This window comes from Nematolebias whitei, chromosome 16 (assembly GCF_014905685.2).
Source record: "Nematolebias whitei isolate Nwh7 chromosome 16, NemWhi1, whole genome shotgun sequence".
Lineage (NCBI taxonomy): Eukaryota > Metazoa > Chordata > Actinopteri > Cyprinodontiformes > Rivulidae > Nematolebias > Nematolebias whitei.
In genome coordinates this window covers 2,667,048-2,676,251 of record NC_056513.1, presented here as the reverse complement: position 1 = coordinate 2,676,251, position 9,204 = coordinate 2,667,048, and positions in this window count along the sequence as shown.

Below are 9,204 nucleotides of genomic sequence, written 5' to 3'. Positions count from 1 at the left end.
TTATAGGACGAGCTGAGAACAACCAAGAACCTTCAGTAATAACAGAAAACCACCTAAGCTTACATTGAAAGGTATTTATTAACCATATAGACGGAAACGCGTGTATTTTATCCAAAAGTCGTGACTTCCTGCTGTTTAACGTTCGCCTGCGAATTTACCCAAAATGGCGGCTATCTTCTGTGAGGCTGGATGAGACGGCCTAGTGTTTTACATTTCATACGAGATAAAGTAATGCCGTTTTGTGCTGTTTTGGCCGAGTTCTGCGGTAGGGCTGTGCTTTAGATTGACTAATCTCCGGTAATCACAGGTTGGCTGTCCGGTGACCGGTCCGGACCGAGCGGTCAGCGCGCGGTGCGGGACCTCCCAGCTAATCTCGGAATGTAAGTATCTGTTTAAAGATTACAGTAACTCTGCTGAGTGAAATGAAAACCAACTACTTAAATGTGTAATTTAACAGACAAGGCTGAACTTTAAAGACGTAATGAAGTTCTGGGAGTCTTGGGTGCAGCAGCTTCGTGGATGTGTTGCAGACAAAGTTCAAGTTGTGTTTATTTGTCGTTTGCAGGTTAACACGAGAAGAACCGATTTAACTCGATTTAAAAAAAAATCAAACCAACAAGAAATACTAATAGAATGCAATAAAGGTACACAAAAAAGTGAACAAATAATTATAATGTTTACAATGTCCTAAAGAGAGATATTGAACATCAACATGGTAGAATATACTGGTGCAGCAGGATGATATATGTGTATATTGCACATAATCAACATACCACACGAGTTGTGTGACAGGTTATTGCACAGGTTGAGGTTGAAGTATTAGTTAGTTATTGCCAGTTCAGTGTTATTTATCGAGGGTTCAGTAATCTGACAGCTTCTGTCTGCGGGCTCTCAGTGGTGCACCTATAAAAGTTGGTGAGGATGCTGGTGTTCGTACCAAACTTCTTTAGTCTTCTTAGGAAGTAGTCTTTTATCGGGCTTTCTTGACCACAGTGTCTCTATGTAAAGTCCAGGACAAGTCCTAGGTAATGTGAACACCTAGGGACTTGAAGCTGCTGACTTGCTCCACCTCAGCGTTGTTTATGTTGATGGTGGAGTGCTGGCCTCCACGCTGTTTCCTGAAGTCCACTATCATCTCCTTTTGTTTTGCTGACATTTAGAGAGAGGTTATTTTCCTGACACCAGCTGGTCAGTGATTTCGCCTCGTCTCTGTAGGCACTCTCGTCGTCGTTGGTGATGAGGCCCAGGATGGTGGTGTCATCAGCGAATTTGAGGATGACGTTAGAGCTGTGCTTGGCGGTCATTTGTAAATAGTGAATGCAGTAGGGGTTGAACGAGTATATAATTTTTGAACTCGACGTTAACATAATAAAACCCGAGTAGAACTCGAGTATTGGACGTCATAGATCTCAAGATACAAAAATAAATAAATAAAACCGCAAAAAAAGGTAATTATTTACAACAAAAAAAGACCAGCAAAACATTGGGAGCGTATATTATGCTCCTACCATTTATCATACTGCAAATAAGTCACAGGAAAAACTAAACTATTAGTTAATATTATTATTATTAAACTGCAAACGTGAAGAAACGTGCAGCACGTTAAAAACGAAACAAAACAGTGGGAGGGGTCGACCACCCCGCACCACTGCCAACAAGTTTAGTTTTAAAGATTAATATGTTTATAGATTTTTTTTTAAATAGGTTTAGAGATTAATATTTTTTGCTTTTTGTTTGTGAAACAAGGTCAGAGGAAGCTGGTTCGGTGGATTGGACCTGGTGTTACACCATACTCTGTGACCTGCAACAGTGCAACACCGCCCCCTACGGTCATACAGTGGTCACATAATATGATGTCACTATGGATACTCGACGTTACATTTTTAACCTCGATAGATGTCCTAGCAATCGATGTGTTGATTACTCGAGTACTCTGTTAATGCCCTAGAGCGCAGTAGTGGACTAAGGACACAGCCCTGAGGTGTACCGGTGCTGAGGACTAGTGTGGAGGAGAGGTGGCAGCTGATTCTCACTGCCTGTGGTCTGTTGGTGAGGAAGTCCAGTATCCAGCAGCAAACAAAGCTGCAAGTTACTTTAATAAATATCAGATAAGCACACCAAACCTGCCAGAAGCATGAGGTGGCATCATCACGCTGTGGGAAGAGTTACATTAGAAGAAACTGGAAAACTGATAAGTTTAAAAACAAATGGAGTAAAATACAGAAGAAGATTGCTACGAGACATTAATACTTCAGCAGTGGTTTTCTCACCACACAGAGGTTTTAGACCATTTTCTATGATAATCTTTTCAGATAAAATGCATGTTTTTGTGATGTCACTTTTCTCTTTTCCAAGTTCATGATATATTCAGAAAGGTTTGTTTTGTTGTGTTTGATTGTTCTTTTCTGCTGCAGCATTGTGAAAAGATCCATAGTTTATAAAGTTAACCGAACACTGCTTTATCTGTGCAAATATCTGCTGCATCGGAGACTTTCAGGATTTGAAGACAGTCTTGAACACAAAAAAATATCATCAGTGCAATTTAAATGTGCAAAGCAATATTGCAACAGATGGCAATAATTTTCAAACACAAGCTGCATGCCAGTGATATAAGTGGCAATCAGATGGACCCCTATAATCCCACAGCCAAGTTAGAACATTCAAAACTAAAGCACACTGAAAGTCAAGAGTTGTGATAAAAGAAAATAAATGCAGTTTTATCACAACTGGTTTGGTTATTATTTAACATATTAAACAGGACCTTATGAATGCCACTGGCTTCCTGACAAATTGAAGTGCAGCATATACCACCTCATGTAACATACACAGCAGAGGCTGCAGCCATTGTATTAGGGCTGCAACTAACGATTATTCCAACAATCGATTAATCAGTCGAATATTTTTCAATTAATCAATGAATCGGCAACAAAAAGAACAAATGTTTCAATTTCCACCTCTTTGTTCCAAAATTTGACTGACATAGCAAATCGCACAAAAAACAGGTTGCTACTTGACTATTCTGTTAGTAAAAAATATTGAATAATAAAAAATAAACGTTTGTCAAATAGCTTCAATAAAAAATAAATGTACACAAAAATATATACAAATGTATACTTTATACCTGCACAATATGTAACTACTTTGTAAAATGTGTCCTTGAGGGAAGAGTGTAACCTGGATTAAAAGTGTGGATCACTGTAACCTCGATTAAAAGTGTGGATCATTGTAGTGAAGCCTTCGTCTTCAACCATCAACAGAGGCCTCATGTCAGTGACAATCATGTTCAGGACGCTTTCAGTCAAGACAGCTGCTTGCTGTGGTGTCCATGATGTCTGTCCCATCATGAAGACTTTCATTATTTGTTGTTGTTTTCTGGAATGAGAGAATATATACGTATTATAGCATAATTTACAGCAACTCAAGAAATGCCTTGTTTCACTTACAGTGTTATATTAAGGCAAAAGTAGCTCAAAGAGCAATTAAACACACACATCCATCCATTTTCTTCCGCTTATCTGGGGTTGGGTCGCAGGGGTAGCAGCTTAAGTAGGGAGGCCCAGACTTCCCTCTCCCCAGTCACTTGGTCCAGCTCCTCCAGGGGAATCCCAAGGCATTCCCAGGCCAGCCGAGAAACATAGTCCCTCCAGCGTGTCCTGGGTCTTCCTCTGGGTCTTCTCCCGGTGGGTCGTGCCTGGAACACCTCACCAAGGAGGGATCCAGGAGGCATCCTAACCAGATGCCCAAGCCACCTCAACTGTCTCCTCTCAATGTCGAGAAGCAGCGGCTCTACTTTGAGTCCCTCCTGGATGATCGAGCTTCTCACCCCATCTCTAAGGGAGAGCCCAGACACCCTGTGGAGAAAACTCATTTCGGCCGCCTGTATCTGTGATCTCGTTCTTTCGGTCACAACCCAAAGCTCATGACCATAGATGAGGGTAGGAGCGTAGATCGAACAGTAAATTGAGAGCTTCACCTTTTGACTCAGCTCTCTCTTCACCACGACAGACCGGTACAACGCCCGCTTCACTGCCGACGCTGCACCTATCCGCCTATTGATCTCACGCTCCATTTTTCCTTTATTCGTGACTAAGACCCCAATATATTTGAACTCCTCCACTTGGGGCAGGACCTCCGACCCGGAGAGGGCACTCTACCCTTTTTTTGGCTCAAGACCATGGCCTCGGATTTGGAGGAACTGATCCTCATCCTGGCCGCGTCACACTCAGCTGTGAACCGCTCCAGCGAAAGCTGTAAATCACGACTTGATGAATCCAATAGGACCACATCATCTGCCAAAAACAGAGAAGCGATCCTAAGGCCACCAAAACAGATCCCCTCAACACCTTGGCTGTGCCTAGAAATTCTGTCCATAAAAGTTATGAACAGAATCGGTGACAAAGGGCAACCATGGCGAAGTCCAACTCTCACTGGGAACGAGACTGACTTACTGCCGGCAATGCAGACCAAGCTCTGACACCGGTCATACAGGGACCTAACGTATCAAAGAACCTGGTACCCCATACTCCTGGAGTACCCCCCCACAGGGCTCCCTGAGGGACGCGGTTGAACGCCTTCTCCAAGTTCACAAACCACATGTTGATTGGTTGGGCAAACTCCCACGCACCCTTCAGGACTCTGCTGAGGGTGTAGAGCTGGTCCAATGTTCCACGACCAGAACAAAAATCGCACTGCTCCTCCTGAATCCGAGGTTCGACTATCCGATGGACCCACCTCTCCACAACCCCGAATAGACCTTACCAGGGAAGCTTAAGAGCGTGATCCCCCTGTAGTTGGAACACACTCTACGTTCCCCCTTTTTGAATAGGGGGACCACCACCCCAGTCCGCCACTCATGGGGAACTGCCCCCGATGTCCATGCAATATTGCAGTCATGTAAGCCAACACAACCCCACAACATCCAGAGCCTTAAGGAACTCCGGCGGATCTCATCCACCCCTGGGGCCCTGCCACTGAGGAGCTTTTTAACCACCTCAGTGACCTCAGCACCAGAGATTGGATAGCCCAACCCAAAGTCCCTAAGCTCCGCTTCCTCAGTGGAAGACGTGCCGGTGGGATTGAGGAAGTCTTCCAAGTATTCTGCCCACCGACCCACGACATCCCAAGTTTAGGTCAGCAACACTCCACCTCCACTATAAATAGTGTTGGTGGCATACTGCTTTCCCTCCCGAGACGCTGGATGGTGGACCTGAATTGCCTCAAAGCCGTACGGAAGTCATTCTCCATGGCCTCTCGGAACTCCTCCCACACCCGGGTTTTTGCCTCAGCGACCACCTGAGCCACATGCCACTTGGACTGCCAGTACCCATCAGCTGCTCCTGGGGTCCCACAGGCCAAAAAGGCCCGATAAGACTCCTTTTTCAGCCTGACAGCATCCCTCACTGCTGGTGTCCACCACTGGGTTCGAGGGTTACTGCCGCGACAGGCACGGACAACCTTGTGGCCGCAGCTCCGATAAGCCGCCTCGACAAGAGGCGCGGAACATGGCCCACTCAGACTCGATGTCCCCCGCCTCCCCGGAACGTGTTCGTAGTTCTCCCAGAGGTGGGAGTTAAAGCTCCGTCTCACGGGAGACTCTGCCATACGTTCCCAGCAGACCTTCACAAAACGTTTGGGTCTGCCAGGTCTGACCAGCATCCTTCCCCACCATTGGAGCTGACTCGCCACCAGGTAGTGGTCAGTGGACAGCTCCGCCCCTCTCTTCACCCAAGTGTCCAAGACATGCGGCCGCAGACCAGATGAGACTACAACAAAGTTGATCATTGAACTGTGGCCTAAGGTGTCCTGTTGCCAAGAACACATATGGACACCCTTATGCTTGAACATGGTGTTCGTTATGGACAATCCATGACGAGCACAGAAGTCCAACAACAGAAGACCACTCGGGTTCAGATCAGGAGGGCCGTTCCTCCCTCCCACACCCCTCCAGGTCTCACTGTCATTGCCCACGTGAGTGTTGAAGTCCCCCAGTAGAACAAGGGAGCCCCCAGGAGGCGCACTCTCCAGTACCCCCTCTAAGGACTCCAAAAAGGGTGGGTAATCTGAGCTGCCGTTTGGCTCATAAGCACAAACGACAGTCAGAACCCGTCCCCCCCACACGTAGGCAGAGAGAGGCTACCCTCTCGTTCCCCGGTGTGAACCCCAACGTACAGGCACCTAGATGGGGAGCAACAAGTATGCCCACTCATGCTCGGCGCCTCTCACCAGGGGCAACTCGGAGTGGAAGAATGTCTAACCCCTCTCAAGGAAACTGGTTCCAGAGCCATGTGTTGAGGTGAGTCCGACTATTTCTAGCCGGAACCTCTCAACCTCACACACCAGCTCAGGCTCCTTCCCCACCAGAGAGGTGACATTCCCCGTCCCAATAGCCAGCTTCTGTAGCCGAGGATCAGACCGCCAGGGTCCTCGGCCACCACCCTTCGGGTTGTACCCGGCCGAGCTCCATGGGTTAAAGCCCGGCCACCAGGCGCTCGCCAGCGTGCCCCACCTCCAGACCCGGCAACAGAGTGGGGCCCCGGTAACCCACGTCCGGGCGAGGGAACACCGTTTACGTTGATTGTGCTCATCACACACACACACATATAATAATTACATACATTTGATTAGATGTAATAAATTACTTTAATTCCTGTTTAAATGCAATTCATCCTGCCATACATGCAGTCTTCAGACTTTGCCTGCAAATTAAAAGTTGAAGCTTAATCATTAAATTATTACCATCTTTGTGTTAAATTTATTTATACAGTGCCTTGCGAAAGTATTCGGCCCCCTTGAACTTTTCAACCTTTTGCCACATTTCAGGCTTCAAACATAAAGATATAAAATTTAATTTTTTTGTGAAGAATCAACAACAAGTGGGACACAGTCGTGAAGTGGAATTAAATTTATTGGATGTGTCAAACTTTTTTAACAAATAAAAAAGTGAAAAGTGGGGCGTGTAATATTATTGGGCCCCTTTACTTTCAGTGCCGCAAACTCAGTCCAGAAGTTCAGTGAGGATCTATGAATGATCCAATGTTGTCCCAAATGACTGATGATGATCAATATAATCCACCTGTGTGTAATCAAGTCTCCGTATAAATGCACCTGCTCTGTGAGTCTCAGGGTTCTGTTCAAAGCACAGAGAGCATCATGAAGACCAAGGAACACACCAGGCAGGTCTGAGATACGGTTGTGGAGAAGTTTAAAGCCAGAATTGGATACAAAAAGATTTCCCAAGCTTTAAACATCCCAAGGAGCACTGTTCAAGCAATCGTATTGAAATGGAAGGAGTATCAGACCACTGCAAATCTACCAAGACCCGGCCGTCCCTCTAAACTTTCATCTGGAACAAGGAGAAGACTGATCAGAGATGCAGCCAAGAGGCCCATGATCACTCTGGATGAACTGCAGAGATCTACAGCTGAGGTGGGAGAGTCTGTCCATAGGACAACAATCAGTCGAACACTGCACAAATCTGTCCTTTATGGAAGAGTGGCAAGAAGAAAGACATTTCTCAAAGATATCCATAAAAAGTGTTGTTTAAAGTTTGTCACCTGGGAGACACCAAACATGTGGAAGAAGGTGCTCTGGTCACATGAAACCAAAATCCAACTGTTTGGCCACAATGCAAAACGATATGTTTGGTGTAAAAGCAACACAGCTCATCACCCTGAACACACCATCCCCACTGTCAAATATGGTGGTGGCAGCATCATGGTTTGGGCCTGCTTTTCATCAGCAGGGACAGGGAAGATGGTCAGAATTGATGGGAAGATGGATGGGGCCAAATACAAAACCATTCTGGAAGAAAACCTGTTTGAGTCTGCAAGAGACCTGAGACTGGGACGGAGATTTATCTTCCAACAAGACAATGATCCAAAACATAAAGACACATCTACAATGGAATGGTTCACAAATAAACGTATCCAGGTGTTGGAATGGCCAAGTCAAAGTCCAGACCTGAATCCAATCGAGGATCTGTGGGAAGAGCTGAAGACTGCTGTTCACAAACGCTCTCCATCCAACCTCACTGAGCTCGAGCTGTTTTGCAGGAAGAATGGGCAGAACTTCAGAGTCTCCATGTTCAAAACTGATGGAGACAAACCCCAAGAGACTTGCAGCTGGAACTGCAGCAAGAGGCGGAGCTACAAAGTATTAACGCAAGGGGGCCCAATAATAGTGCACGCCCCACTTTTCAGTTTTTTATTTGTTAAAAAAGTTTGACACATCCAATAAATTTCATTCCACTTCACGATTGTGTCCCACTTGTTGTTGATTCTTCACAAAAAATAAAATTTTATATCTTTATGTTTGAAGCCTGAAATGTGGCAAAAAGTTGAAAAGTTCAAGGGGGTGAATAATAGTGCACGCCCCACTTTTCAGTTTTTATTTGTTAAAAAAGTTCGACACATCCAATACACATCCGCATGTTGCGTAGTTTTTATTTTTGTGAAGCATCCAGTACTCCCACACTGTTGAAGACTTGGTCAAACAGTTTTCTTTGCCTCGGTCATTTGTAAAATTTACTTAATTTCCTTTGAAAGCACCGCCTCTGCTCCGCGTCCGCCTCCCCCCTCGCTCTGTTCAACTCGCGCTGCAGAGGTTTTTTTTTTTCAAACTTTATTCAGTCAGTCAGCATTGACAACACTCTGCAGCTGAATAAAAGGGCTCTGCAGGGCCGTGAAAGACTCATAATCGCGCAACACAATGAATCGATAAGGAAATTTGTTGCCAACACTTTTAAAAATCGATTTTTTTTAATCGATTTTATCGATTTGTTGTTGCAGCCCTACATTGTATGTTCTATTTTGTATAGGCTTCGCCCTTTAAGGCTATCGCTAGTGGGTTTACCTCTCACGCGCAGCACTGAAAACTTTGGTCCACACCCACCTACTGTGTGGGCCCCGCCCCTGTTTATATAAATTGCCCTGAGACCAGGGATCAGCTTCCCTTTTTTCTGAGTTAAGCACATAAGAAAACCTAAAGAGCAGAAGATGTCCAGCGGAGATGGGGTTCATCCTCATCTCCGACCTCCACACAATCTACAAAGGCTGCCTCGGAGCAGAACACACAGGTCGAGCACCGCAGGCTTCCTGCCTGTTCTGCAAGCTTCTCCCATGCGAGGAGAAACTACGCCAGGCAGCCATTTTTGCTTGAGGCGAAGAACCTTTCCAGCTTCCAGAAAGCTACCCACTGGACGAGGCC